Source organism: Anser anser (genome assembly GCF_964211835.1).
Source record: "Anser anser genome assembly, chromosome: Z".
NCBI lineage: Eukaryota > Metazoa > Chordata > Aves > Anseriformes > Anatidae > Anser > Anser anser.
In genome coordinates, this window is record NC_139723.1 from 14,913,705 (window position 1) to 14,926,730 (window position 13,026).

General features: G+C 35.9%; 1 protein-coding gene across 21 annotated transcripts in view; it reads right to left on the minus strand.

The window, feature by feature from the left end:
* The window catches only part of LINGO2 (leucine rich repeat and Ig domain containing 2), a 538,477-nt gene that overhangs the window by 347,929 nt on the left and 177,522 nt on the right, over positions 1 to 13,026 (minus strand). For 11 of the 21 annotated variants that reach the window (XM_083818694.1, XM_083818693.1, XM_083818688.1 and 8 more), the window contains exon 1: positions 4,016 to 4,069. The exons of 6 other annotated variants lie outside the window; for them this stretch is intronic. The gene's annotated coding sequence lies outside the window, so the exon portion shown is untranslated. Of the gene's footprint in view, positions 1 to 4,015; positions 4,071 to 13,026 lie in introns of those variants that run through there. 4 more of the 21 variants (XM_083818676.1, XM_083818677.1, XM_083818692.1 and 1 more) reach the window with 2 other exon arrangements.

Here is a 13,026-nt window from a genome sequence, read left to right on the forward strand (position 1 = left end):
ATGATCTGAACGAGGGGATCAAGTGCACCCTCAGTAAGTTTGCAGATGACAGCAAATAAGTGTTGATCTGCTCGAGGGTAGAAGGACTCTGCAGAGGGATCTGGACAGGCAGGACTCATGGGCTGAGGCCAAGTGTATGAAGCTCAACAAGTCAAAGTGCTGGATCCTGCACCTGGGGCACAACAACACTATGCAACACTACGGGCTGGGGGAAGAGTGGCTGGAAAGTTGCCCAGTGGAAAGGGACCTGGGGGTATTGCTTGACAGCTGGCTGAATATGAGCCAGCAGTGTGCTCAGGTGGCCAAGAAGGCCAACAGCATCCTGGCTTGTTTCAGAAATAGCATGGCCAACAGGACAAGGGAAGTGATTGTCCCACTGTACTCGGCTCTGGTGAGGCCACACCTTGAATACAGCGTTCAGTTTTGGGCCCCTCAGTACAAGAAACACATCAAAGTGCTGGATTGTGTCCAAAGAACGGCAATGAAACTGGTAAATGGTCTGTGAGGAGTGGTTGTGGGAGCTAGGGTTGTTTAGCCTAGAGAAAAGGAGGCTCAAGGGAGACCTTATTGCACTCTACAACTACTTTGAAGGAGGTTGTAGTGGAGTGGCGTTTCGTCTCTTCTCCCAAGCAACAAGCAATAGTACAAGAGGAAATGGCCTTAAGCTGCACCACGGGAGGTTCATCAGGTTGGATATTAGGAAAAAATTTTTCACTGAAAGGGTTGTGAGGCATTGGAAAAGGTTGCCCAAGGAAGTAGTTGAGTCACCATCCTTGGAGGTATTCAAAAGATGCATCAATATGGAGCTTAGCGACATGGTTTAGTGGTAGACTTGGCAGTGCTAGGTTAGTGGTTGGACTTGATGATCTTAGAGATCTTTTTCAGTCTAAATGATTCTATAATTCTTCTCCTGACTGCATTCCGTTCTCCTTATCTAAGGGAGTTTCACAGTAACACAGTGAAAGTGTAGCTTTGTAAGAGGAGGCATTACACTCAAACGTCCACTGCTTCCTATTCAGTTATGGGACACACTGGGCTCTGTGTACATGTAATTGCATTTTAGCATTTCAGACTCTGCACAGGAAAATTCTGGAAAATAAATGAAACAAAACAAAACAAAACAAGGACAGATATTAAAGTGGGTGCAACTGGAACTAGTGAGTTTACATTGCTGAAAAAAAAAATAAAAAATTAAACTTCCTCTGGGGAAAAATCTTCCTAATTCTAAGGATAGTTTGTCTGTACTGACTATGGCAGCTGTGGGACCTCCAGTACTACTGTCATTATTAAACTCAGATAAACATATCAGAAATGACATGTATATATCTAGATCACTACTGCAGGAGAAGGATGGGTCATATGATCTTGGTGACCTATCAGACCTATCTTCCATGATTGTGTTTATAATGTCTAGCATTTTAACAACAGCAACTGGATATAGGCTTGGTATATACATCTCTCATTAGTTTATTTCAATTACCACAAGTGACCAAAATTCAGCTGTGGCAGTATTTTCAGGTTTATAACCACAAGGATGCTCAAACTATTTGTTCAAGTTTCCCTTTTTAAATGTCCTCAAAAGTTATACGTTCTTCACTTCCTATAATTTCTTTTTAATCAGGAAGCCATTATGTATAAGTTTTGGAAACTAATAAGTTTCAGATTTCTGAAGCCAAAGTACATATTATCTCATTGGCTTTGCAGAAAACCCATGGACATTCATTGATGCTTTTGTTGAAAGTCAGATACTGAGGCATTCTGCAAAAAGAGAATTAAATTCTATCTTTCTCTTCATTTTTCATCATCATATAACCTTCAGTTAAAATGAATGCTAAGTTTAATGTTTAAGAACTACTACAGACAAAAGTGATGTGTAGAGGCATATGTCTTTGTAAAAATGATATAAATTCCCATCAAAGCCCTTACTTCTTATCACTCTCAAAAATTTGCTCATTTTTCAATAAAAGTCACAATAATTGTCACTATGCAATAGTATCAATATGCCACAAAGTGCAAAATAAGAATAACAAGGAAACAAGAGCAAAAGCGGTAAGAGAGAAAATACTGGAATCCAGGATAAATGTAGAAGTGACAGCCAATGAAATCATCATCATCTGTCTCTCTTCAGTGTTTGTTCTACACTAACCAGTTATTTACCCACCAGTTATTTATCCACCAACAGAATTCCTCCATAAAGACTACACAATTGTTGGATTCATTCTTCTACATACTGCTCAAATGCTGCCAAAGTTTACAGCCCTCTACCAAAATCAAATGACATATATCCTGAAAACCAGACAGCAGTGGTGTTTATGCCTCGAAAACATATATATATTCTCTGTAGGTATTTATTTCTTCTGTGTCATTCCGAACTGAAAGTAAGAAATATCCATGTATGCCTCCTATTCAAAGATCTCAGCCATCCCATCCCATCCCATCCCATCCCATCCCATCCCATCCCATCCCATCCCATCCCATCCCATCCCATCCCATCCCATCCCATCCCATCCCATCCCATCCCATGTCCTTGCATGGTGGGTGAAATACTGTTTGGTGTGTTACATATGAGCAGGTTATAGCTATTAAGAATTGCCTAATGATCAACAAATATTCTGAGTATTTCTTGCAAAGAGCAACATCAATTCTGGTAATCTGTGACAACACCACATGGCTCCACATGGCTCCACAGCACCACAGGTTTTCTTACAATTATGAAATATCCGATGGTCAAGCAGTTTTCTGGAAAACACTCTTGATTTAACTTTGTTTAAAATTTTGAAGGCTTGTATGAGTGAGTGATTATAATAGCTGAAACTATTAGGTCAACTATCTCTATTTATGAGATATTTTCATCATTTATATCAGGGAGACAGTCTTTTATGAACCAAACACTTGACAAAACTGTATTAAATGCCAATTCAACACTACCATTCAAAAATAATAATAATAATTAAAAAAAAAAAAAAAGAAAAAGTTAGGGGCACAGTTTAAACATGTCACACTGAACTGGACAAACTAAATATGAACATCTAAAATTCCCAATATCCACTTGTAACATTTGACATTCAGTCATTGCTATTAATTGTAGGCTTCATTAGTCTTGGCAGACAGATTTATTTTGCTGCATGATAATTAGTACAACGAAATCACCCATTGACAGAAAAAAATAGGAGTTAACACTAAGATTGTATAATATAATATTAAACTGCTGCAACACTCCATTTTATAATCTCTTCTCCTCAGGTCAGCAAATAGAATTTGTCATGAGAAAAAGTGAAGGAATAAGACCTTTATTCAGGAATGTTTCCCATTTCAGTTAGATAGGTGCAGAGGCAAGAAGAGATGAGAAGTTACAAGAACAGGAATTAAGAAAGCATTTATCTGTCTGAGCATAAGCCTCTTGTATTCTTCAGTACTCTTGTATTTCTTATAGTTGCATATTGGCTTTGTTCTTCAGGTGTCTTCCACCTCTGTAGTTTGCCTGTCTCTATTATCTGCAATAGCAACATTGTTTTCCATGACATAATGCTAATTTCTTGTGTAAAAATGAATATTTACTTTAGGGCTATTCAAAACTAGGCATAACTTACTTTCAGATCTTAATGACAAATTCATGACAAAAACAAACAGTATGTGTAATTTCAGCAACGCCTAAAAGTAGGCCTTGTGCCCAATTACAATAGTCAATGCAAGTCAGGGCAAATCCTTCAGTCAAGCTGCTGTTTGTTAGCCTGCATGGGTAAGCATATTTAATCTTTTATTTGTTATTCAGAGTGGACCTGCATCTCCTCTAGGTCAGAGAAAAGTATGAAATACATGTAATAATTCCATGGATGCTATTTACTTTAGCCAGGGGTACACAAACTGAGCAATTTGAGAGCCGCTGGTATGGCTTAACGATATCACAAAGTGCTGCTAAAATCCATGGGAATTACCAATGACAGAAGAACTAATCAAGGGCTTACTTTGCTTACCACTTCTCTGGCATACTATGAAACAAAGAAATTTGAGTTACCTTTGAGATTTCCTCTTTTGTCTTCCACACTCAGGATTTCTCCTTATCCATAGTCATACATGCAAGTGCCTGAATTTAAAAAGTTACACTTATAAAATAAGGCATCATGCATACGTAAGATGCACTTCATTTTATAGCTGTAATCTACCTGTAATGTAATTGATATCTTTTAGCAATATAAAACAGAATATAGAACTGTCACTATAACTAAATCAACTTTATATGAATGTTCTTATACTAAAGCAAAATGTTATTTGACCTTGCACTTTTAAGATGATGGATGATTCAAGTGCAGAACTGATTCATTTTAGCAGGCTGTGTTTATAAAACACATGACATTTGTCTTCAGATTGGGGAACTGAGCTCTTGCCCCTGAGGTTTGAAGTAATCTTAGTAGAATAGTAGTCTGGAAGAGAGTACCAATACATTTATGCTTTCCTTACCCTTTGGCAACATTAGTTTCAGGGTAAGAGCTCTAGCAGCAAATATTTTGTTTCACAGTCAAGAGCTTGGTGCAGCTAGTCAAGCAAATCAAAACACTCTAAACTCCAGACGCTTCATTTCATGAATTCACCCCAAAGCAAACAGATTACCATCTGGGCATATGAAACAGAAAGATAAAATATACACTTAAACTAGTCTGTGTTTGTGAATATAGTGTGTATAGTTTGAGTTTAGTATATCAGTATAGGAATAACATTATTTTAAGAGCTAACATACTTTGAATTACAAGTGTTTTCTGCCTGAATGGTATTTGAGATATTACTCAGATTGTGAGCTGAGATTTTGGATAAAATATAATATGCTTTAATTCAGATGATAAATACTCCCAGAATATCAAAAACTTTTACCAAATGTCATTGATAACATCTGGACTAGTGATTTATTTTTCCAATTATTGTTCTTCAATTCAGATATTCAGGGAATATATAGAGGCTATTTAAAGCATATTACTTCTGAGAATGAACTGTATCTGCCACCCAAAATTGAACTCATATTCCTGGGAGGCTTTTACAAAACCTTCCTCTCATCTATGTACAGGTTAAAAGCTCACGCTACAAATATGTACAAAGCAGATCATAAACTGTTCCTGCACAACTTTTACTTATATGCACTTCATTCTTTATAAACAGCTGAAGTTTTTTCACATGGTTTTGAATAAATACCTATTATGAAATTTTGAACCCACAGAAGATCATAGAGAAGAACTTCCACCGATTCTAGCTGGGCTCATACTTCACCTTTTTGAGTCCTTTGCCACAGAAAAGTATTTCTTTGCAGACTAAAGCATGTGGAATAATGTAGGCTCATTTTTTCACAACATTTTGCACTATGGAAGTACTTAATGTCTGTACCACAGGGCAAATGCAGCAGCAAAACATTATCTGAGGACTTAGCTGAATTTGGGGGACAAGATAGCCACTTTTTTCCTGCACTCAAAAACTACCTGCAAAAGCAATCTCTGTGGAGGTATTTCTCCACAGTCTTGCCAGAAAAAGGAATCATGGGAATCATGGTGCCGTGAGGAGAAAGACTTCAAACAGAGTCACTTTGGAGTTCATGGACTTACTACTGATGGTAAACAGGGCTTGAGCTGATTCCTCTGGTTCCCCCTCTGGAACCAGTGCTCCAGGCACAGTATTAGGAGAGGCTTCTTCCGTCTAGGAAATGCAGACCCCATTCCTATCCCTACTCCATTTACAATAACACAGCTCCTGCAAATTCCCTGATGGTTATGGTGCAAACATACATTACTGCAAGAGACTGTCACAGGTTTATTTTGTTCATCTGAACAGTGACTTCAGATCATATCCATTACCTTTAATATAAACCAGCATGAATCACTGTGAGCCTGAAAATGTGATCTTAGCATGGGTTTATTTCTTTTGGTTATTTATAAGCGCAGCATATATCCTAACTAACTATACTGGAAAATTAGGTACAAAGTGCTTTATATGGTATTTAGCCCTGTAGACGTATGAAACAAGTATTAATAGGAATTTGCATTCATTCCATTGTGCAAATTGTCATAGATCTTTCAGTGGATTTTTTTCAGTGGTGCTGGTATTATTAGGGAACACAAGGCAAGATGTACCATGCATTAAAGGCAAGTGCTGTTATCAAAGCTACTGTCATATGTCTAAGGCAATATTTAACTAAAAAGACTCTGGATTGAAGAAAGAGATACACACTGCAAAAGACAAAAACAAAACAAGACAAAACAAAACAAAACAAAAAAACCACCACAACAACAAAACAGGAAGAAAAACAGTACTGTTAATAATGGAAAAATTGCTATGATTGTGTGATGAAAACAATACAGTGAGCTTTTCTGTGCGTATGAATTTTCTCCAAATGTTAACAACCAGTTAATAAACAGTCCAAGAGATCTCTTAGGAGGTCATATAATCTTGATATCTGATTGGGGTTGGGAAGAATGGCTTAAACTTTTCTCATGCTTTATTTAGGCATATACTCTAGCTCTGATTCCTGGGGATGCTTAAATATGCACACAAGTCTAATTCTACTGAACTCAGGTACTCAGGATGCTGAAGTTTCTATTCAATGCTAATCTGAGAACTCTTATCCAGTCTTTTTTAATACTAATATGAGAACGTTAGAGATTATCTGCTTGAGAAATTTTTCATCTGGTTTTCAGCAAGTCCTCAACAATTATAGTCTCCTTTGAAGTTACAAATGAAATAGATTCATGGAACAAATCTGGAAAAGCCTACAGTTTTCAAGCCCAGAGGAAACGCAATTAGTACACCAAATCTACAAGTTTTCTCCTTGACCTTGGAAAGAATGTATTAAAGGCTCTGAAGTTTAGCTCACAATCTGAGACAGATCTGCAGAGTTTTAATGACACTGACTGGTACAGGAGAAGGTTTGCATGTTATAGATCTTGTCATACTGTGAAAATTATATTCTCATATGCCTCTAACGATCATTTGAGAGCTGGTTGTTGTCATATATAGTCTGAAGTTTGCAACTCCATAGTTAAACTATCTGCTTTCTTCCAGCTTTTAATGAAAAACGGCAAAGCAGAAGATCAGCATGACATATTGAAAAGGGATTTGGAAGCAGATGAAAGTTCTACCCAAATGTGTCAGCAACTAGAAGAAACTGAATGAACTTTGCAGTAGTTGAAGGTTATTTTTCATTATCTCAGCTGAAGAAAATTCTCATACATGGCTTCTCAAATTTTTTTTTTTTAATTTTTGTTGTTGTTGTTAAATATATGTTCCAAAGACTCTATCAGGAAATTTGATGAGTCTTTTGTTGTTTCACTATATGCAATCCAAACAAAAAGATGTAACTCTTGCCAAATTAGTATGTTTTCTTTCAGGTCATCAGTATCACCTAACAGTTGTGAATTAAATAATATATTTTTTTTTCTTTTCCTTAAACATTGCACTGGGTTCTTAGTGTTCTATTGATCCTGTCTGGCATACTTTTAAATGTGAAAAACATTTGACAATGGGAAAAACATCCTCCATCAGCTGCTCAGAGCTATTTAATTCCTCCAGTGAAAACAATTTACACGGAGGCAAGTCCTATTCCAAAGAGCAGCCTTTTTACTTCTGGAACACAACATAATCAGAACTGGACCTGCTTCCCCTATCCAGCACTGCACTTGTAGTGGGAAATACAAACTACCACCTAAATAAGTCCAAAAAAATCACTTTCATTTCTATTCAGTGAATGAAAATGTTCCAATTCCAGATGAAATGACTGAAAATAAATCTTTAATAATCTTTAATAATCTATAAATATTATGTAAAATATTGAATCTATAAAAACAAAACAAAACAAAACAAAAACTCACACATATTAGCAACCAAGAAGCTATTGCTTGGAATACTACATTCATTCTTTTTACTAGAATCTCATACTCAACAAAACATTTCTATCTCCTTAAAAATTTGATTTAGTGAAAAGAGGAGAAAATTCTCAATGATATAAATAAAGATGACTTGTCAGTAAATGCATAGAGAACACATTTGATCTTTTCTCCCTTTTCTCCTCTGAGGCAGGCAATATTGTCTCCTCTCTGAGGAGACAATATTTTCCAAAAGACTTTTGTGAAGTTTGACACTGATTTTTTATTATTAATATTATTTTAGAGATATAACAAAACCAACAATTTTTCTTAAGAAGAGGGAAAAAATAAGGTGGAAAGATCCGCATTTATTGAGAGCTAAAAGTTAATAAGGTTTCGGGAGAATTTAAGTCAGTAACTGTGAAACTCAGACTTGACAACCAGGATATGTAACCTCTGAAATGCTTGTCTTCTGCCTATCTGTGCTCCACAGCTTCAAACCGTTTCCCTTCTCTCTATCAGAAAGGATTTAGTATAGCAACTTTAGATGTAGGAGAAAAGACAGGATCCCTCTTCCCCTCGCCTAGAAATAGGCACAGAATTACTTCAATTGCAGAAGAATAACAGCAGCTATAGGATTTAGAATTGCTGAAGGAAGATATCTATATACCACAATTATTTTTTGACTATGTTTATTGGCAAAGGTATGTGTTCAGATGAAAGTGTAAATTATTTCTTATACAATCTGGTATGTTGAGTCACAAGTGTAAAATGCTCAAAATATGCCTCCAAATGCATCATAGATTTTAAAGGAAATAACAAACTGTAAGTGAGTAGAATTACAGAAAGAAACTAGTCTGACACACTGAATAAACTTTAGTATGTACCAAAAAATAAGTTTTAATCACTTGGTATCATTGAGAAATTACATGGCAGTCCATAAATACCAACGCTAACAGTCTGAATTTAGCACTTCACGATCATCTTGGGGAGTAGTTACAGACTACTGGGTAGCCCTAAATTAAGAACTCTTCCCCTTAGGTGATACTGCTTCCTTGATCTGTACACACCACATTCTTTATGCTGTTTAACTTTGCTAAGGTTGTTTTCAAACTATGTGAACACTTGCTTCCATTGAATTGAACCCTCAGCAGGGTGAAGTCTAGTCTGAAATAACAGCATGAACAGCTAGGCTCAGAATGAGGCATTTTAATGGAAGATACAGTGGATGGTATTCCAAGTTAATGCTAGCTTTGAATTTAGCCATTTGATTTCTTTTGTATAAAAGGAAGTAAGTAAACCAGGTGATATTTTAGAGAAACCATGCTACAGAAAAATAACCACGGGGAGAATGGGTATGTGTAAACAAGGTCTTCATTTTCAAAGAGCTTGAATATTATGGCTGTATAAGAACAGGTTGAAAAAAGGAAAAAACAAACAAACAAAAAACAAACAAACAAAAAAAACATTGTTTAAAGAAGAGTTTGGTGGCTGCTGCCAGGATATAGAAAAGTAGTGATTCCCTTAAAATATATTAAGTACTTTAGTTAAATTGCTGTAACAAAACATGCAGCTGTAAGAGATTACTTATTATGTCTATTTACATGGCCAAGAAATTTTGCAAAGCTAACACATTTTTTGCCTCTTTTGCTTGCAAAGATGCATTGAAGCTTCTTGGATACTTGTAAAGTTCTGGAAGGAACAGGGTTGGTATTCTCCACACGTCATATCTGGATCCTGAGGGACAAACTTTGAGCCCATGCAAAGACGATAAAAGATTGATCCCTTTCAATATCCATGATCAATTTGACTCGGAAACAAAAATGTAAGTAAAACACTGTTAACTGGTATTCTTATATACAAATAAATAAGTAGTTTCTAGCGTATTCCTATACAACCAATATTTTTGATTGCTTTACCTCCAAAAAACTCTGGGTAAAGGACACTTGTTGTAATGCAGTTATGTTTCTGAAACTAAAGATCACTGCATAACTAAGAAGAGTATTATAGTAAGAACACTGTTTTATTAATATAATTTGTGCACAAATGTCACTTCTTGTAGAGTGTGAAAATGCAGGATGAAACATGTATGAGCAGCACCATGACAAAAACAGGAAACAATAATCCGTCACAGAGTAGAAGGCAAACCATATGCTTAATGTTTGTATAAGTAAAAATAAGTGGTTTTATGTTGCTGCTGTTTTTTTGTTGTTACTCTTTTTATCTTTTTATTTTTTTTATCTCTGTATCTAAGAAGCTAATATTACTGTGAGTGTAAATCAGATGTCTAACAGTGTTTAAAACACAATGAACAATTTTTCAAAATATCATTATATGTTGTCTTCCCTATGACAAATAAATGTGATTTTATCAAATTCAAATGATTTGGGTAAACCATAGGCATCCCCTTTGTGGTATATTTTTACTTGATAGCAAAGGCTACAAAATGAATTAGTCTTCCCTGCATTGCCTAGGAGAACCAGAAATGAAGTGAAATTCATTGACTGACACTGTTAAGAGTATCTTTCTATTACTAATAAACTGTAACAAGCAATGCTTTTGCTGTTCTGTTGCTGATTCCTATCAACTGTAAAAAATGACTAACTTTCCAGTCAAGGTTATACTTTTCAGAGACACAATGTAACTAGACATTTCAGTAGCTTATTTAGGAATATATGAATGACTCAGATTTTTAGGCACATAAAAATACGAAAGCCCATTTAAGCATATTCATTTAACATTGAAAAAAGTATAAAATACAATAAAGCAGAGACTTACTGACTTTTGCCAAATCTTAATTATAGAGTTCTATTATTTTCTGTAATTAATTTACAGTTGAATAGTGTCTCTAACAGGACATGAAAATCAGAACTACAATGCTGTGCAGAATTCCAATCATGCTTGAAAGCCCACAATATGCCAAAATAAAGAAACTCTGTTGAAAATGTTTTAATATGAAAAAAAAAAAAAAAAGGTTAAATTCTGACCGCTTGCAAAAAGAACTCAGAGACTCTACTTCCTCTTTTTTTTTTTAAAAAAAAAAAAACAAGTTGCTTTGGCATCTGAACAATTAAAATATCATCCACAAAATTTGTATCTATCACAAATGACTATGTACTTAACTGATTTTGGATCAGAACTGCAATATTTATTGGAGTGAACAAAATAGATGTTTTTAACAAATGCTGTAGTTAACTTACATAGAGAATATACCTGTCTTTGGGTATTCTAAAATGTATGAAAAATATAAGATGTTTCTTTGTGTATAAAGAATGGTGAGACTCACAAATTCCTACTCACAATTCCTTTCCAGGAATTAGTGCCATTTGAATCTGCCATGGGGCTGTTTCATTGCTGAAGATTTAAGAATATAATCTAGAAATTTAAGCAGGATGTAGGCACTTAGAGAGGCCATAACAGAAAGCAACCCCCCAAGTATCCTTCCCAGCTTCTCTATCTGCCTCAAGGAGAGAGAAACTCAAACAAGGATGGGAACTCTCCTTACATCCAACAGAACAAAGGAAGAAGAATAAAGATGACCAGTGGAAGTCCTTTTGTGCAATAATGTTTGAGAGGAATCTCTGCTAAAAAGAGCTTCATAGCAATTAAAAAGTGTGAGAAACGTGAAACTTCATACACAGAAGTGAGTCGACTAGCTATGTTGTACCCGAGCCTGGGGTGAGCATTAGCAATAAGCCAACATCTCCCAGCATTAGGGTCCAAACCCTGGAATGGAAGGAAATGAACACATCTTAAGGTTTTCTGCCAAGTGTAAAATCAGAAAACCTACTTGATGGTCTGATATAAGTTCAGAGACCATGTCTTATTTTTAGCATCATATATATTATTACAAAAGCATGATGAAAAAAAAATCTGTTAGTAGAGCTGTAACAATAAACTACAGTGGCTCTGAAAGAGAGGCACAATGTGAAGTGCAGTAGACTGAACAGCACAGTGAAAAGTGTGGAAGAACAAGGCAAACACCCTGTCGATTAGCTGTGGTACTGGAGAAATTCAAAACATGGTTAAAAGGAGCAGTGAGGAAAAAGGTTGTCAGTGAAAGGAGTAGCCAACAGGCAGCACTCATACTGCCAGGTAAGCTGCACCTAAATCAGGTCTTAATGTCCACCCAGATTTAATCATCTCAGACTGTGAATAATTACTGTAGGATGGGGAGGAAATGAGCTGGACTAGCACTAACCTCTCTACAGGATAACATCATGAAATTGCTATTCGTATAGTTACTCTTGCAGATTCAGTTCTTGCAGCCCTGTGTATCTACCTGCAGTATTTCAGTGTTGTTTTTTTTTTTTTTTCTCCCTCATTGAAATATCACAGGATCAAAGGCACCACTTGAGGTCTCCAGTCTAACACCTTGCCCAGGGCAGGCTCAGCTGTGGGGTTGGACCATGTTGCTCAGGGCTTTATCCTGTCAGGGCTTGAAAGCCTCCAAGGTCTCTAGGTTTCTTCAGCCACCTCCCTTGCTGTATCTTAGATTAATTCAGCTATCTTCGATACAGATATACTGGTACAAAATCTGTTCAAAAAGATTTAATTTCTTTGATTCCATATATACATACCCAAATATCCTCCATTTGCAGTACTCCAAAAAATCTTCTCTAATCTCTGTTTGAATTCTCAGGAACTCTAACTAATTATACACATTCCAACTTTACAAGGTATTTTAGAAAGATTAAGGTAGTAAAATGTGAATAAAAATCAGCACTCAGGACTGATTCACAAACCTACTGAGAAGTTGTGCCTAGCAGAAGCTACCCCTAGAAGAAGGGTATCAAGTTCCTTTTAAAGATCTGGCTGCAGACTTTAATCCACCTGAAGCCATACAGACTACTTTTGATCAAGTTGGGACCTGAAATATGATTTGTGAAGCCCGGCTAGTCTGTCAAAATTCTAACATCCATAATTTATTTTAGCTGTCAAGTAATCCTATTACATAGTTCCTAAAATAACCACAAGAAGCAAAACTTACTTTACCACTTCTCCTCTGAGGTTTATCCTGAGAACTCTTTAGAAGCTAATTTTTGGCTCTTTTAAATTAATGAAAAGGTTCACTCAAACCTTAGTATTGTAGGATTAGGGTCTTGGACTACTAACAATATTTTCATTTATTTTCTCTAACTTGCAATTCTAATTGTGCTCTATGAAGTGCAGAGACTTTGCCTTATGT